Here is a 13540-nt window from a genome sequence, read left to right on the forward strand (position 1 = left end):
AAGCCCAGACAAGATATATTCCAGTGGCATAATCGAACATCAAGTAATAGATGAATACAAAAAAAACCCCAGTACATATATGTACAGTGCCGGTAAGTTATATCTCAAAATACAATGTATTGTTAACAAGGAGTGAAGGACAAGTAGTATATAGAAACATTTCTGATTTCATGGTAAGTCAAACAAAGTAGAAAAGAATTGTAAGTAACCATATAAAGGAGACCATCTTTTATTGATTGATCTTAATGTGCCCATTTTTCAGCTACAGCTTGCTCACATCTCTGATGGAACAGAACGGAATTCCACCGCGCATGGGAATTAAGGAGATGTGAGGATTTCCAATTGGATAATATGGTCATCAAAATATCAAAAAGTTTCACATGACATGTGGGTATAGAAATATCTGGCAAATGAGATTTGAATATGACCACAGATAGGGAGATTTTAAATTGAAGCTCAAAAATCTGCTGAATAATTTTGCAAATCTCTTGCCAAAAGTGGTTAACAGGGAGACATTCATAAATCATATGCAATATAGATCCTACATGTTGAATACAATTCCAGCAAATATTTGAAGGCAATAAACCAACAACCGAGGGTTTATGTGGAGTCCATATCGTTTTATGATAGAGAACATACATAGATTGTTGCAGAACAAATTTTTATAACTGAGTCTAAGTACTATGGAGAAAGCAAAATGCTAGTATTATATTTAAAGCGGAAAAAGGAAAAGACCCACATTTCTGCGTTACATCTTTAAACACAAATCTTGAGGAATACATAATAAAGTCAGCACTCGCAGAACAATATAAAAACAAGGCATATAATACTTAATTATGATGAATGCGCTCAGTACCCCCATACACAGCGGTCATAAGGCGTGAAGACCAATCATCGCTACATTCAGTTCTCCATCACATCACCGCTTACATGACAAAAGCAGATCTAAACCTCATGAAACAGCACAGATATTGCCACAAAATATCAATAGATGGAATAAAGATGTCGCTTATCTTAGCCTTGCTGTAAAATCACTTGACAGAAGACTAGCATAATCCAAAGGCTTCATGAATAATAATAATAATTTATTCTTATATACCGCCAGACCACGAATGGTTAGGAAGCTTGGGTTACGAATTTGTCAAATAATTGTGTCTTTAATAGTTTTCTAAAGAAATAATAGGATGAGACTCCTGGCATGATTTTGCCAAACCAGGCGTTCATTTTGGCTGCCTGGAAAGAGAGAGTTCTCTCGAAAAATCTCTTCAAACAACACGATTTGACAGTAGGATATGTGAATAACTGGACTCTACGTGTGGGCTTATTGGAGTGATTTAAAGAGAAATGGGAAACACATACCGAAGATTGATTTGAAGCAAATACATGTGAATTTGAAAAAACTCTAGCCTCAATCGGTAGCCATTGTAATTTTTGGTAATAAGGAGTAAGATGCTCCCATTTTTTCAGACTGAAAATCAGTTGGACAGCAGTGTTTTGAACCACTCTTAGTCTTTTGGAGATTTTCTTATAGGCGCCCAGGTAGATTATATTACAATAATCAAGGATACTCAGAATCGATGACCGAACTAACAAACGAAAGCTGTATCAAAATATTTCTTAGTGGTTCGGAGTTTCCAAAGAACTGAGAAACATTTCCTGAGTAACAAATCTGTGTGTAGTTCTAAGGTAAAGTGTCGATCTAAAATCACTCCCAATATTTTTATGAACTATTCTATAGGATAGTCACAACCATTCTGGTGTATCATTGATTCTTTAATCTTGTCACTAGGACTTGCAAGAAAAAATTTAGTTTTTTCAGGGTTCAGTTTCAATTTGAAATCAATCATCCAGAATTCAATCTGTTTCAGAATAGTTGCTGTAAAATTTGTTATCTGTACTGTCAGACATGTTAGGGGGATGACCCGAGTGATGTCGCCAGCATAAATATAAAACCTAAGATTTAAACTTTGCAAGAGGTTTCCCAATGATGCAAAGTAAATATTGAACAGGGTCGGAGATAAAGGTGAGCCTTGAGGAATCCCACATATGTTCACCCAACGATAAGAGAGTTTATCATCCTTGAACAGTTGGTACGATCTACTGCCCAGTTCAGGACATTTCCCGAAATACCAATAGATTCTAAGCAGTCGACTAGATCAAAAGCATGACTTAAATCAAGTTGCAGAATCAAAGCGCTTGTACCCTGACCAAATCATGTGTGGAGATAATCTAACAGGGAAGCCAAGACTGTTTCGGTTCTGAAACTCAATCAAAAACCTGAGTGGTTATCATTTAATATAATAAACTTATCTAAAAAGGTCGTCAGTTCCAAGTTAACCAGACCCTCCAGCAATTTAATAAACAAAGGAATGCTAGCAATAGGCCTATAATGAGAAGCCAAAGTAATCTATTCTTTGGAATTTTTGGCAATTGGTTTAATCAATATCTGACCTAACTCCTCCGGAAAAGTCCCATTAGACAGTAAGGAGATAACCCAGTTGAAGAGTTTAACCTTGAAAGTGACAGGGGCTTCAGTTCCACGTGAAGAAATCAAAAACAAATCCAACAATCCTCAACTCTGGCCGAGTTTCAAAATGAAATCTTCATCAGGAGGAGTAACAAAATATTTCCCACTCTCAGCAACAATCTACATAAAGCCAAATATGTGAGAAAGTACGTAGCAAATTCAAAAAACAAAACACAAAAAGATCAAAACAATAACAGTTGACCTAAATTTCTGTCATGTCTATAAGCAACCCTGGGAGGTTCAGAGAAAATAGAATGAAACCTTAAAGCATCCCAAACTTGAAGACCAGAAATGGCCTCTTTCTAGGCCAAGACCATGAGACCTCTCACTTCTGCAAGTTCTTTACAATCTACTATAATAAAACGCTAAGCGCGCATGCGCACTCCTACCTGCGTGTTCCCTGATCCGTATGTCTGTGGCCGGCAGGAGTGCGCATGCGCGCATACAATGGTCTTGCCGGCTCCGGCTCCCTTACACTTCACGGCCGATGTTTATTTTTAAGTTCAAAGCCGCGGCAGCGACTCCTCTCTCGAGCTGCACCTGTGAAAATGTATTTTCTGAGTTTACTTCTGAATCAATCCCCTTTCACCTTCATCCTATGCCCCTCATTTCAGAGTTTCCTTTAAATTCAAAGAGATTCGCCTCGTGCATTTATGCCACATAAGTATTTAAACGTCTCATAACATAGGAATAGCATTACTGGGTCACATTCCATGCTACCAATCCAGGGCAAGCCGTGGCTTATATCAATAGCAAACCATGGACTTTTCCTCCAGGAACTTGTACAAACCTCTCTTAAAACCAGCTACATTAACCGCTCTTACCACATCCACTGGTAATACGTTCCAGAGCTTAACTGTTCTCTGAGTGAAAAAAATTTCCTCCTATTTGGCTAAATTTATAGCGGCCAAAGATAGGACTGCAATTTATGCGATCCAATTTGGCCTCTAAACCTAGCTCCTTAATGATGAAAATGGCCACTTATCACATGATATAGCTGGTTAGCTTTTAGCCACCAACCATAAATATTCATACAGGGTATAGAGAAGGTAGAGAGGGGCAGATTCTTCGACTGGAGGGGGAAACAAAAACGAGAGGGCACTCAAGAAAATTGAAGGGAGACAGATTCAGAACAAATGCTAGGAAGTTCTTCTTCACTCAGAGGGTGGTGGATACCTGGAATGCGCTTCCAGAGGAGGTGGTAGAGCACATTACGATTTTGGGTTTCAAAAAGGGGTTGGACAAGTTCCTGAAGGAAAAGGGGATTGAAGGGTGTAGTTAGAGGGGTACTATACAGGACAAAATGTCTTAAGTAGAGGATAACTTACAAATCACGGACCTGGGGGTCCGTTGCGGGAGCGGACTGCTGGGCACAATGGACCTATGGTCTGACTCAGCAGAGGCGATGCTTATGTTCAGTGGAGATAACTAGTTATCTCATGCTGAATATTTGCATTTAAGCAGTCATTCCCAATTCTGGCTGGCTAAATAAGGTTGAATATTGGCTGAATGGTCTTGATCTGTCTTCATTTTTGACATTTCTACAAGTCTATATTGACCACTAGATGGCAGTGTAATACAAATCTATAAATGTTAATGAGACCGAGGGTGGTAACGCATTGTCTCTCTAGAGTTCATTAAGGTTTTTTGCACACAAGATGAACGCTTTTAGAGTAGGATAGAAAGTTGTTGTTTGGCTCAGGAGCTAATTCTGTATTATGACATAAAGCAGAGGTAAAGTAACCAGTGAATTTCCCCAGGGCTCAGAAGGCGTCTGGTTCTGCTCCATATCAATGCTGAAGAATTTGAGGGAAAATGTCCTGGGCAGGGCCTGATTAATGGGTAGGTCCAGTAGGCATGGGCCTAGGGCCTAAAACTGTCAGGGGGGCCCACTGAAGGAGGGTAAGACGACTCACCTTGCAATTGGTTTTCAGCATCATCTACATGATGATGACTCCCAGATCTACCTCTCTACACCAGATATATCAGCAGGAAACCAGGCCTAAGTCATAAGAACATAAGACTAGCCTTACTGAGTCAGATCAATGGTCCATCAGTAGCCCCTTCTCACGGTGGCCAATACAGGTCACTAGTACCTGGCCAAAACCCAAGGAGTAGCAACATTCCATGCTATCGATCCAGGGCAAGTAGCCTGCCTGTCTGCCATCACCACAATCTAAAACTGAATATGGCTAAGCCTGAGCTCCTTATCTTTCCCCCTTCACTCGTTCTCTATTTCTGTGGACAACACTCTCCTCCTCCCTATCTTGTCAGCTCACATCCTCAGGATCATTTTGCACTCTTCTCTTTCCTTCTTTGCTCCAACAAACCGCTAAAGCCTGTCACTTTTTCCTCTATAATATCGTAATCCGACTTCTCCTTTCCAAACACACTATCAAAAGCCTTATCCACACTCATCACCTCTCCTTTAGATTACTGCAACTTCCTTCTCTCAGGTCTTCCACTCAACCACCTCTCTCCCCTTCAAAATTCTGCTACACGACTCATATTCCACTAGAGCCTCCATACTCACATTACCCCTCTCCTCAAGTCGCTTAATTATCTCCATCCATTTCCGAATATAGTTCAAACTCCTCTTACTGATTTACAAGTACATTCACTCTGCAGCTTCCGAATATCTCTCCTCACTTATCTCTCCCTATACTCAACCCCCCCCCCCTCCATTCATTGGGTAAGTCTCTCTTATCCGCACCCTTCTCCTCCACTGCCTGGAACAGACTGCCTGAGTCAATCTGTCAAGGTCCGTTTCTAGCAGTATTAAGCCCACTTTTTAGAAGTTGCTTTCAACTCCTAACTCCCACTCATCGTATGATTCCTATGTCTGTCCTATCATTCTCTCTGCAGGAAACTCCCCAACCCCTGTCTGTCCTAATTAGACTGTAAGCTCTTCTGAGCAGGGACCATCTATTAAAGTACGCCTTTCAGCACCCTAGAAATGATAAATAGTAGTAGTATTTTCTATTGACTGTGCACCTTTTCACGCTGTACGTTAACCATGACCAGTGGCTGGTCCAGGGAAGTACTGTCTTGCAAAAGAATTCTTAGTCTCTGAGAGTTTCTTTCTATATTCTTCTGGATCAGTATGTGAATGAGATCTCACATTAGCTTAAGCAAACACCACAAACCCCAGCTTGACATGGTTTCCAATTCTGCCTGTCTAATGCTAATCCATGGACTGGGACACACAGCTCAGCTGTCTCACACTGTCCATCTCAGAATCCAGCTGTCAAATAGGGTCTCTCAGAGCTCAACAGAAAGCAGCTGTTTCATGGGACTGATTTATAATAATCCCACACAGAGCTTAGCACCATTTTTTCCAGCTCTCCTCCACCCTGCCTTATCCTGTCAGTCTGTCTCCAGCCTCCCCGGGGACCCTCACTTCCTCCTCAGGCAGAAGTCAGCTGTCCAGGCCTTCCACAGCTTTCCTGTATGACGTTTGTGGAGCCTCTAGTTTACTTTGAAAAAATGATAAGGCGCTCTATAGGGGACTGACCAGAGCGCTCAGTAAAGAGGGTCAACCCAGCAGCTAGAGTTAGAAATCCAGAAGCAAGTCAGGCGCCTCTCTGCTGGATCCGTTCCCATCCAAACTGGCAGTAGAAAGGCAAAGTCTGTATGTTGAAAAACGGTTACAATCTTTTACCTTATTTTAAGAAAAAATTGAGATATTTTACATAATAACGTGGACAGACGTCTTTAAAAGGATGTCCAGCACAGAATGTAAGTGTCCAAGTCAGAAGGTCACAAACGGATGTCAAACTCACAGCTTTTCAGATTACTTTTAAAACGGTTCAGATTAACTTCCTCTCTTAGATGTTGTGACATCACTGAGAAGATATCTTGTCATCGCATGCCAATGACTTTCAAGGAGGGGACTGTTCGAAGTTTTTGGTTCAAAGACCAAAGCGAGTGTGAAATACTGTATGGGATGAGTAATTTATCAAAAAACTGTGGTTCATTTGAAGAAAGAGTTTTGAATGAGAGAAGTAGAAGTTTGAAAGTGACCGGAAGCCAGTGAGATTTAAGTACAAGGGGTGTAACATGATCATATTTTTTTGGCATTATGAATTAGCTTGCAGCAGTATTCTGAATTATTTTTTTCTTTAATTGTGATACCTATTAGTAGAGAATTACAGTAGTCATGTTTCACAATGATTAATGAATGGATTTGTATATGAATGGAAGAAATGGCATTATAATTAGTGCTATTAGTATGGGTGGGGTCTGAGGCACAGATTGGGTGGAGTCTAGGGTGAAGCTTCTGACCCCCCCCAACAAAAAATTGTTCCACTGCCTATGAGCAGTGGAGGAGAATCCACCATTGCATAAACTGAGAGTATGACGAGAGAGGTAAGAAGAAAACCAGGAGAGACAGCCCTCGAATCCCAGTGAGGAGAGTGCACCGAGGAGTAGGTGGTGATCAATAGTGTCGAAAGTAGCAGATAGACCAAGAACGAGAAGGATAGAGTGGAGGCCTTTGGATCTGGTCAGGAACAGGTCATTGGTGGGTCAAGAATAGCTTGAATTCAGAATTGCTAAACTGGGTCCAAGCCCAGTATCCCATTTCCAACAGTGGCCAATCCAGGTCACAAGTAACTGCAAGGATCCCATGAAGCAGATAATTTCCAAGTCATTTACCCTAACAAATTAGCAGCTGCTTTCCCCAGTTTATGGACTTTTCCTCCAGGAATTTGTCCAAACCTTTTTTAAAACTGGCTACATTAATGAATTAGAGCTTAACTATTCATTGAGTAAAAAAAATATTTTCTCCTGTTTGCTTTAAATGTACTACTGTGTAACTTCATGAAATATCCCCTAGTTTTTGTACTCTGAAAGAGTTGCAATTGGAAATTATTATAAAGAATAAAATTACGGAACACGTAGACAAACATGTTTTAATGTTACAGAGTCAGCATGGGTTCAGTCGAGGGAGATCTTGTTCAACCAATTTGCTTGACTTCTTTGAAGGTTTGAATAAACATGTGGATAAAGGTGAGCCAGTTGATATAGTGTATCTAGATTTTCAGAAAGCTTTTGATAAAGTTCCTCATGAGAGGCTCCTGAAAAAATTAAAGTGTCATGGGATAGGTGGCAAAGTTCAATTGTGGATTAGAAACTGGTTATCGGATAGAGAAGAGAGGGTAGGGTTAAATTGCCATTTTTCAAAATGGAGAACAGTAAATAGTGAAGTGCCTGAGGAATCTGTACTGGGACTATTGCAATTTAACATATTTAGAAATGATCTGGAAATTGAAATGACGAGTGAGGTGATTAAATTTTCAGATGACACATAGAAACAGAGAAAACTAAAGGCAGATAAAGACCATGCCATCTACTGTCCCCTCCTCGCCCTTACAGATCCAATGTACTTGGCTCAAGCTTTAAGAACATAAGAACATAAGAATTTGCCTCCGCTGGGTCAGACCAAGGGTCCATCGAGCCCAGCGGTTCGTTCCCACGGCGGCCCAAAAGGTCCATGACCTGTAAGTGATCTTTTGTCTAACCCTTGGATTCCTACTTCCTTATATCCTGAAAACCCTCTTCTTCCCTCTTATCTTTGCCCTTTTTGCTCCTGTGTCCTCCTTTATCTGTAGCCCTCAATCCCCTTATCTTTCAGGAATTTATCTAGTCCCTCTTTGAAACCCCTTAATGTAGTCTGTCCTATTACATCTTCCGGGAGCGCATTCCAGGTATCCACGACCCTCGGAGTGAAGAAGAATTTTCTGGCATTGGTTCTAAATCCGTCCCCTTTCAATTTTTCTGAGTGCCCTCTTGTTTTTATAGTTCCTAGTACGCTGAAGAACCTGTCCCTCTCCACCCTCTCTATACCTTTCATAATCTTGTAAGTCGCTATCATGTCACCTCTGAGTCTCTGCTTCTCCAGGGTGAAGAGCCCCAGCCTCTCTAACCTCTCAACGTATGAAAGGTTCTCCATATCCTTAATCATTCGTGTCGCTCCTCTGGACTCTCTCAAGTATCGCCATATCCTTCTTAAGGTATGGCGACCAATATTGGACACAGTACTCCAGGTGCGGACGCACCATCGCCCGATACAGCGGTAGGATGACTTCCTTCGTTCTTGTTGCAATACCTTTCTTGATAATACCCAACATTCTGTTTGCTTTATTTGAGGCTGCCGCGCATTGCGCCATTGGTTTCATTGTTGTATCCACCAACACTCCCAAGTCCTTTTCAAGGTTACTTTCCCCCAGTACCAGCCCCCCCATTTTGTAGCTGAACATCGGGTTCTTTTTCCCTATATGCATGACCTTGCATTTCTCTATATTAAAGCTCATCTGCCATTTGTTTGCCCACTCCTCCAATGTTGTCAGGTCTCTTTGCAGTTCTTCACATTCCCCTATAGTTTTAACCCTACCACAGAGTTTAGTGTCGTCTGCAAACTTTATAACTTCGCACTTTGTCCCCACTTCCAGGTCATTTATAAATACATTGAACAGCAGCGGCCCGAGCATAGACTCCTGTGGGACAACGCTCGTTACCTTTCTCCAGCCCGAGTAGTGGCTCTTCACTGCAACCCTCTGCTTTCTGTCTGCCAACCAGATACACTTTGGGCCGGATTCTCTACACAGTGCCTATATCAGCAGCGTCTACAAAAATGGATGCCAACCGTGTGTCAATCACGCTTAGACACTGTTAACAGAATCACAGCTAATGACGCCTAAGAAAAAACATAGCATTTTCCTAGCCTACATTACAGGCATCTCAGTTCTTTAGTGAATCATGCCTAAGTCCTGCTCCACACCTAACCATGCCCACTTAGGCTTTAGGCGCCATTAGACATCCTGCTATAGACGTAATAACGTCGCTTACACTGTAAGGTCTGGATTCTTTAAATGGTGTCACGATTGCCTAACCAGCCAATCGGGATGCATGTTTTCTAAAAAAAAAAACCCTCCCAAGGCATGCCACCTACATTGGAGGCACCTTCAGGAGCCTAGTGAGACATGTAAGCCCATCTAAGGCTAGGCGTGGGTGTGCACGGAAGTAGCTTTAGGCAGACCTAGTGGCTGTATGCGTCTCCCTGGATCAGCAGTAGATGAGTACAATGTAGGCCAGCATTGAATTTATTACGGCAAAAGATCTTCCTGCTGCGATAAGTTTAGCGGCCACCCATCCCTCCCCCCCCAGTACATCGCCGGCAGGAGGGATGCCCAATCCTTCCTGCTGGAACCTTCCCCCCTAATGTTCACCCCCCTCACCCTCACCAGGACCCCCCGGACCACCCTAACCTTGAATCGATGGCCAGCTGGCCGGCTCCTGCCTGCGTCTGGCTGACAGGCCCACCTCCACTGCAATGGTGGGCCTGCCACTTCCTGGTTCATCGAGGGATGCACTGGGGAGGGACCTAAGGGCCTGAGTGGCCCAGATGCTTAAGGCCCCTCTTATGGAGGTCCTGGTGTGGGTGGGATCTGTGTGGGGTTAGGGGGACCCTGGTGGGCAGGAGTCCTGGTGGAAGTGGGGGGGGGGGTGAACTCAATCCCTCCTGCCAGCAATCTACGGGAGGTGGGAGGTGTTGGCAGGAGGGACTGGGCATCCCTCCTGCCCCGCGATGTTTGGGGAGGGTCTGGCAGGAGGGATTGGGCATCCCTCCTGTCGTTAGTCTTTGCGGGGGATGGGGACAGGTTGCTGCTAAACTTATCGTGGCAGCCATAAACTCAGCAGCAACCCAACTGGCGCCTATAGCATGGGTGTCAGTTATAGAATTGGGTTCTTTTAGGCAGGCTTATGTGCGATTATGTATAGGACGCCCGCGTGCGATTCTCAAAAGCCTCTTAGGCCTAAATGTGTCCTGGTGCCTACTTTTATTTTTTTAACAAAGTCTTAATCGGGTTTAAACAACACTGTCAATTACCACACTGATTAGGGCAATTAAAGCAAAGTGAAGGAGTGGTAGGACACCTACTGACTGCTGCCAAACTCACGGCACCTTTTGTCTCTGCCATTCCACACGTAGGAGAGGGGATGTCTGAAAATTCAGAGGTTCATTTGCTTAGTGGCAGCAGCTAACCATAGAAATCCCATGTCCACGAAGATGAGGCTCCCACGCATTTTCCCCAATTTCCCTGGCTGAAATCTGGTGATAGTAAAGAAAGAGCCAACTGGAGATCAAAATTAAAAGAATACAAAAAACTTATAACCACCAAACGCACCAACTTTTACGCCCAAAAAATTGGCTCCCCTAAACCCGACATCAAATCCCTCTTCAAAATAGTCAACAACCTTTACGACATTCAGACCCTAAGTCGTCCTACCTTCGACTCCCTGTCACCGACCAATACCCTGGCTGAGTTTTTCAACAGCAAAATCTCCAATCTGAGATCCACCCTATCGGCCGCCTCAAACAATCATCTGAATTACCCTGTCGCCCAGCCCTTTGATGAACCCAGGGCTGATCTATTCTGGAACAAGTTTACCATCCCCACCTGGCAACAATTCTGCAAATTTTACTCAAGATACGCCAATTCCCACTGCAGACTAGACTGTTGTCCACCAAATGTAATGAAAGTAGCCCCGGTCACCTTCAAAGCCAAACTACACACTTGGATCTCCTCCCTTCTATAGTCCGATACCTTCCCGGAGGAACTAGGCCAGATCCTAATCACTCCGATTGTAAAAACCCCCAAAGAATACATCAGCCTGACATCTAATTACAGACCCATTGCGAATATTCCCCTCTTTACAAAGTTGATGGAAGGTCTGGTCAACCAAGATCTACCTGGACAAATTCAACATTCTAAATGATAACCAGTCAGGTTTTCATTTCAGTCACAGCACTGAAACTGTTATTGCCTCTCTGCTAGACTCCCTCCATAACCTGCTTAGTCAGGGCACAAGTGCTCTAGTCCTGCAACTCGTTCTCACCAGTGCCTTCGACTTAGTTGATCATGCCATTCTTTTGGACTGTCTGGAGTCAATCGGCCTCTCAGGTAACGTGTTAAAATGGTTTCAGGGTTTTCTAAGTAAATGATCATACCAAGTTTTCAGTGACAATACTCATTCCTTCAGCTGGGCTAATGCATGTGGAGTACCACAGGGCTCCCCCCTGTCCCCCACTCTATTCAACATATACCTGGCCGCTCTAGGTAACCTATTGCAAAGTCTGAAAATCAAATTCTACATCTACGCTGATGACATCCCACCGTAGTTTTCCCCCTAACTAACCTAACTCCCGAGACAAAAAATCACCTTGCATCGATCCTAGAGCAAATCGAACTATGGATGACAGACTTCAAATTGAAACTCAATACAGATAAAACCAAATTCTTCCTGGCGAGCCCAAACGACAAAATCAAAGATTCATCAATCTCTTTGAATGGCCAAGTCTTTCCTATCACAGATTCCATAAAAATTCTAGGAGTGACCGTAGATCGCAACCTTACCCTTGAAGCACACACCGACCTACTGGTCAGGAAAGGCTTCTCCGCCTTATGGAAATTAAGAACCATCTGAAAATACTTTGACGCTACTTCATTCCGCCTAATGATGCAATCCTCCATTCTAAGCATACTCGACTACTGTAATATCATCTATCTGGGGTCTTTCAAAAAAACCATCCAAAGACTCCGAATCATCCAAAATTTGGCAATACGGCTGATATATGGACTAAAAAAATGGGAACACTTAAACCCTTACTACCAAAAACTCCACTTGGAAGCAAGAGTACATTTCAAGTTTGCCTGTCTCTGTTTCAAATCCATCCTTGGTTCGGCCCCCTTATACTGGGTTCCCCATTTTATCCTAGACCGCCCTTCCAGACCCACGCGTAAAACCCACCTGTTCAGCCCCCCATCTCTAAAGGGCTGCCACTAGAAAAGATTCCAGAATAGAACTCTTGCCTTCCAAGGTCAACTTAGCGATTGGCTGGGCAATATTGTCTCGCACTCCTCATCCTACCTAAACTTCAGGAAATTATTAAAAACTAACCGATTTATAGCCTAACTCCCCTATGCCCGTCCCCTTGTTCCCCTATATTATATTGTACCTGCATCCTGTTTCCCTTTAATGCATCTCCATTCGCTGACTGTACCAATATCCGCTGATTGTCCAGCCCTCTCAATTGTAACTTCTTTCGCTGATTGGACCAATTTTTCGCTGTTTGTCCAGCTTTCTTTATTGTAAACCATCTCGAACTTCTACGGCTTTGGCAGTATATAAGAAATAAATAATAATTATTATTATTATTATTTGTGGCGACGTTTCAACTACCTCGACTACCAATTAGAGAGATAAATTTCTTAGTAATCTGTGACACTAGTTACTATATATTATTATAATCACAGCTCTATTTTAAATAGAAATATTTTTCTTTATCTTTGATAATTGAACAAAAGTTATTTTTATATAAATTATTTGTGAAGTGCTCAGACCAAAAAAACCTTTGTGATAGTGATGTCACTACAATGAGGCCCGTCAGACGGCCCGTCCGCTTTGACTGTTCACGCCACAAGCGAGCCTTTAACAGTGTTCCTCCCTGACGAAGAGACGAAATCCGGGTCGGAGGGACGGGAATTCAATCAGATAAGAAAAAACGATCAGTACTACATTTTAGATAAGCACTTCATATTTACATTTATTTTCATGTTTTGTTGTTATTTTAATTAGTCACCAATGAGAGGAAACATCGTTATCAGCTCCCCAAAATAGAACAACATTATTTGTTGGATACATCAACCAGATAGGCACTATACAGGCCTTAAGATATAGGGAGGGCTGGGGACTTGTGAAGGCGATGATGGTCCCCTTGAAAACCTCATTGTAGTGACATCACTATCACAAAGGTTTTTTTGGTCTGAGCACTTCACAAATAATTTATATAAAAATAACTTTTGTTCAATTATCAAAGATAAAGAAAAATATTTCTATTTAAAATAGAGCTGTGATTATAATAATATATAATGACATTTCAACTACGACATCAGAAAAGGCTGTTCTGAACTAGACCACCCTAGTACATGGAAAGCAGCCAAATATCAC

The sequence above is a fragment of the Geotrypetes seraphini genome, chromosome 3, assembly GCF_902459505.1.
Source record: "Geotrypetes seraphini chromosome 3, aGeoSer1.1, whole genome shotgun sequence".
NCBI classification, from domain to species: domain Eukaryota; kingdom Metazoa; phylum Chordata; class Amphibia; order Gymnophiona; family Dermophiidae; genus Geotrypetes; species Geotrypetes seraphini.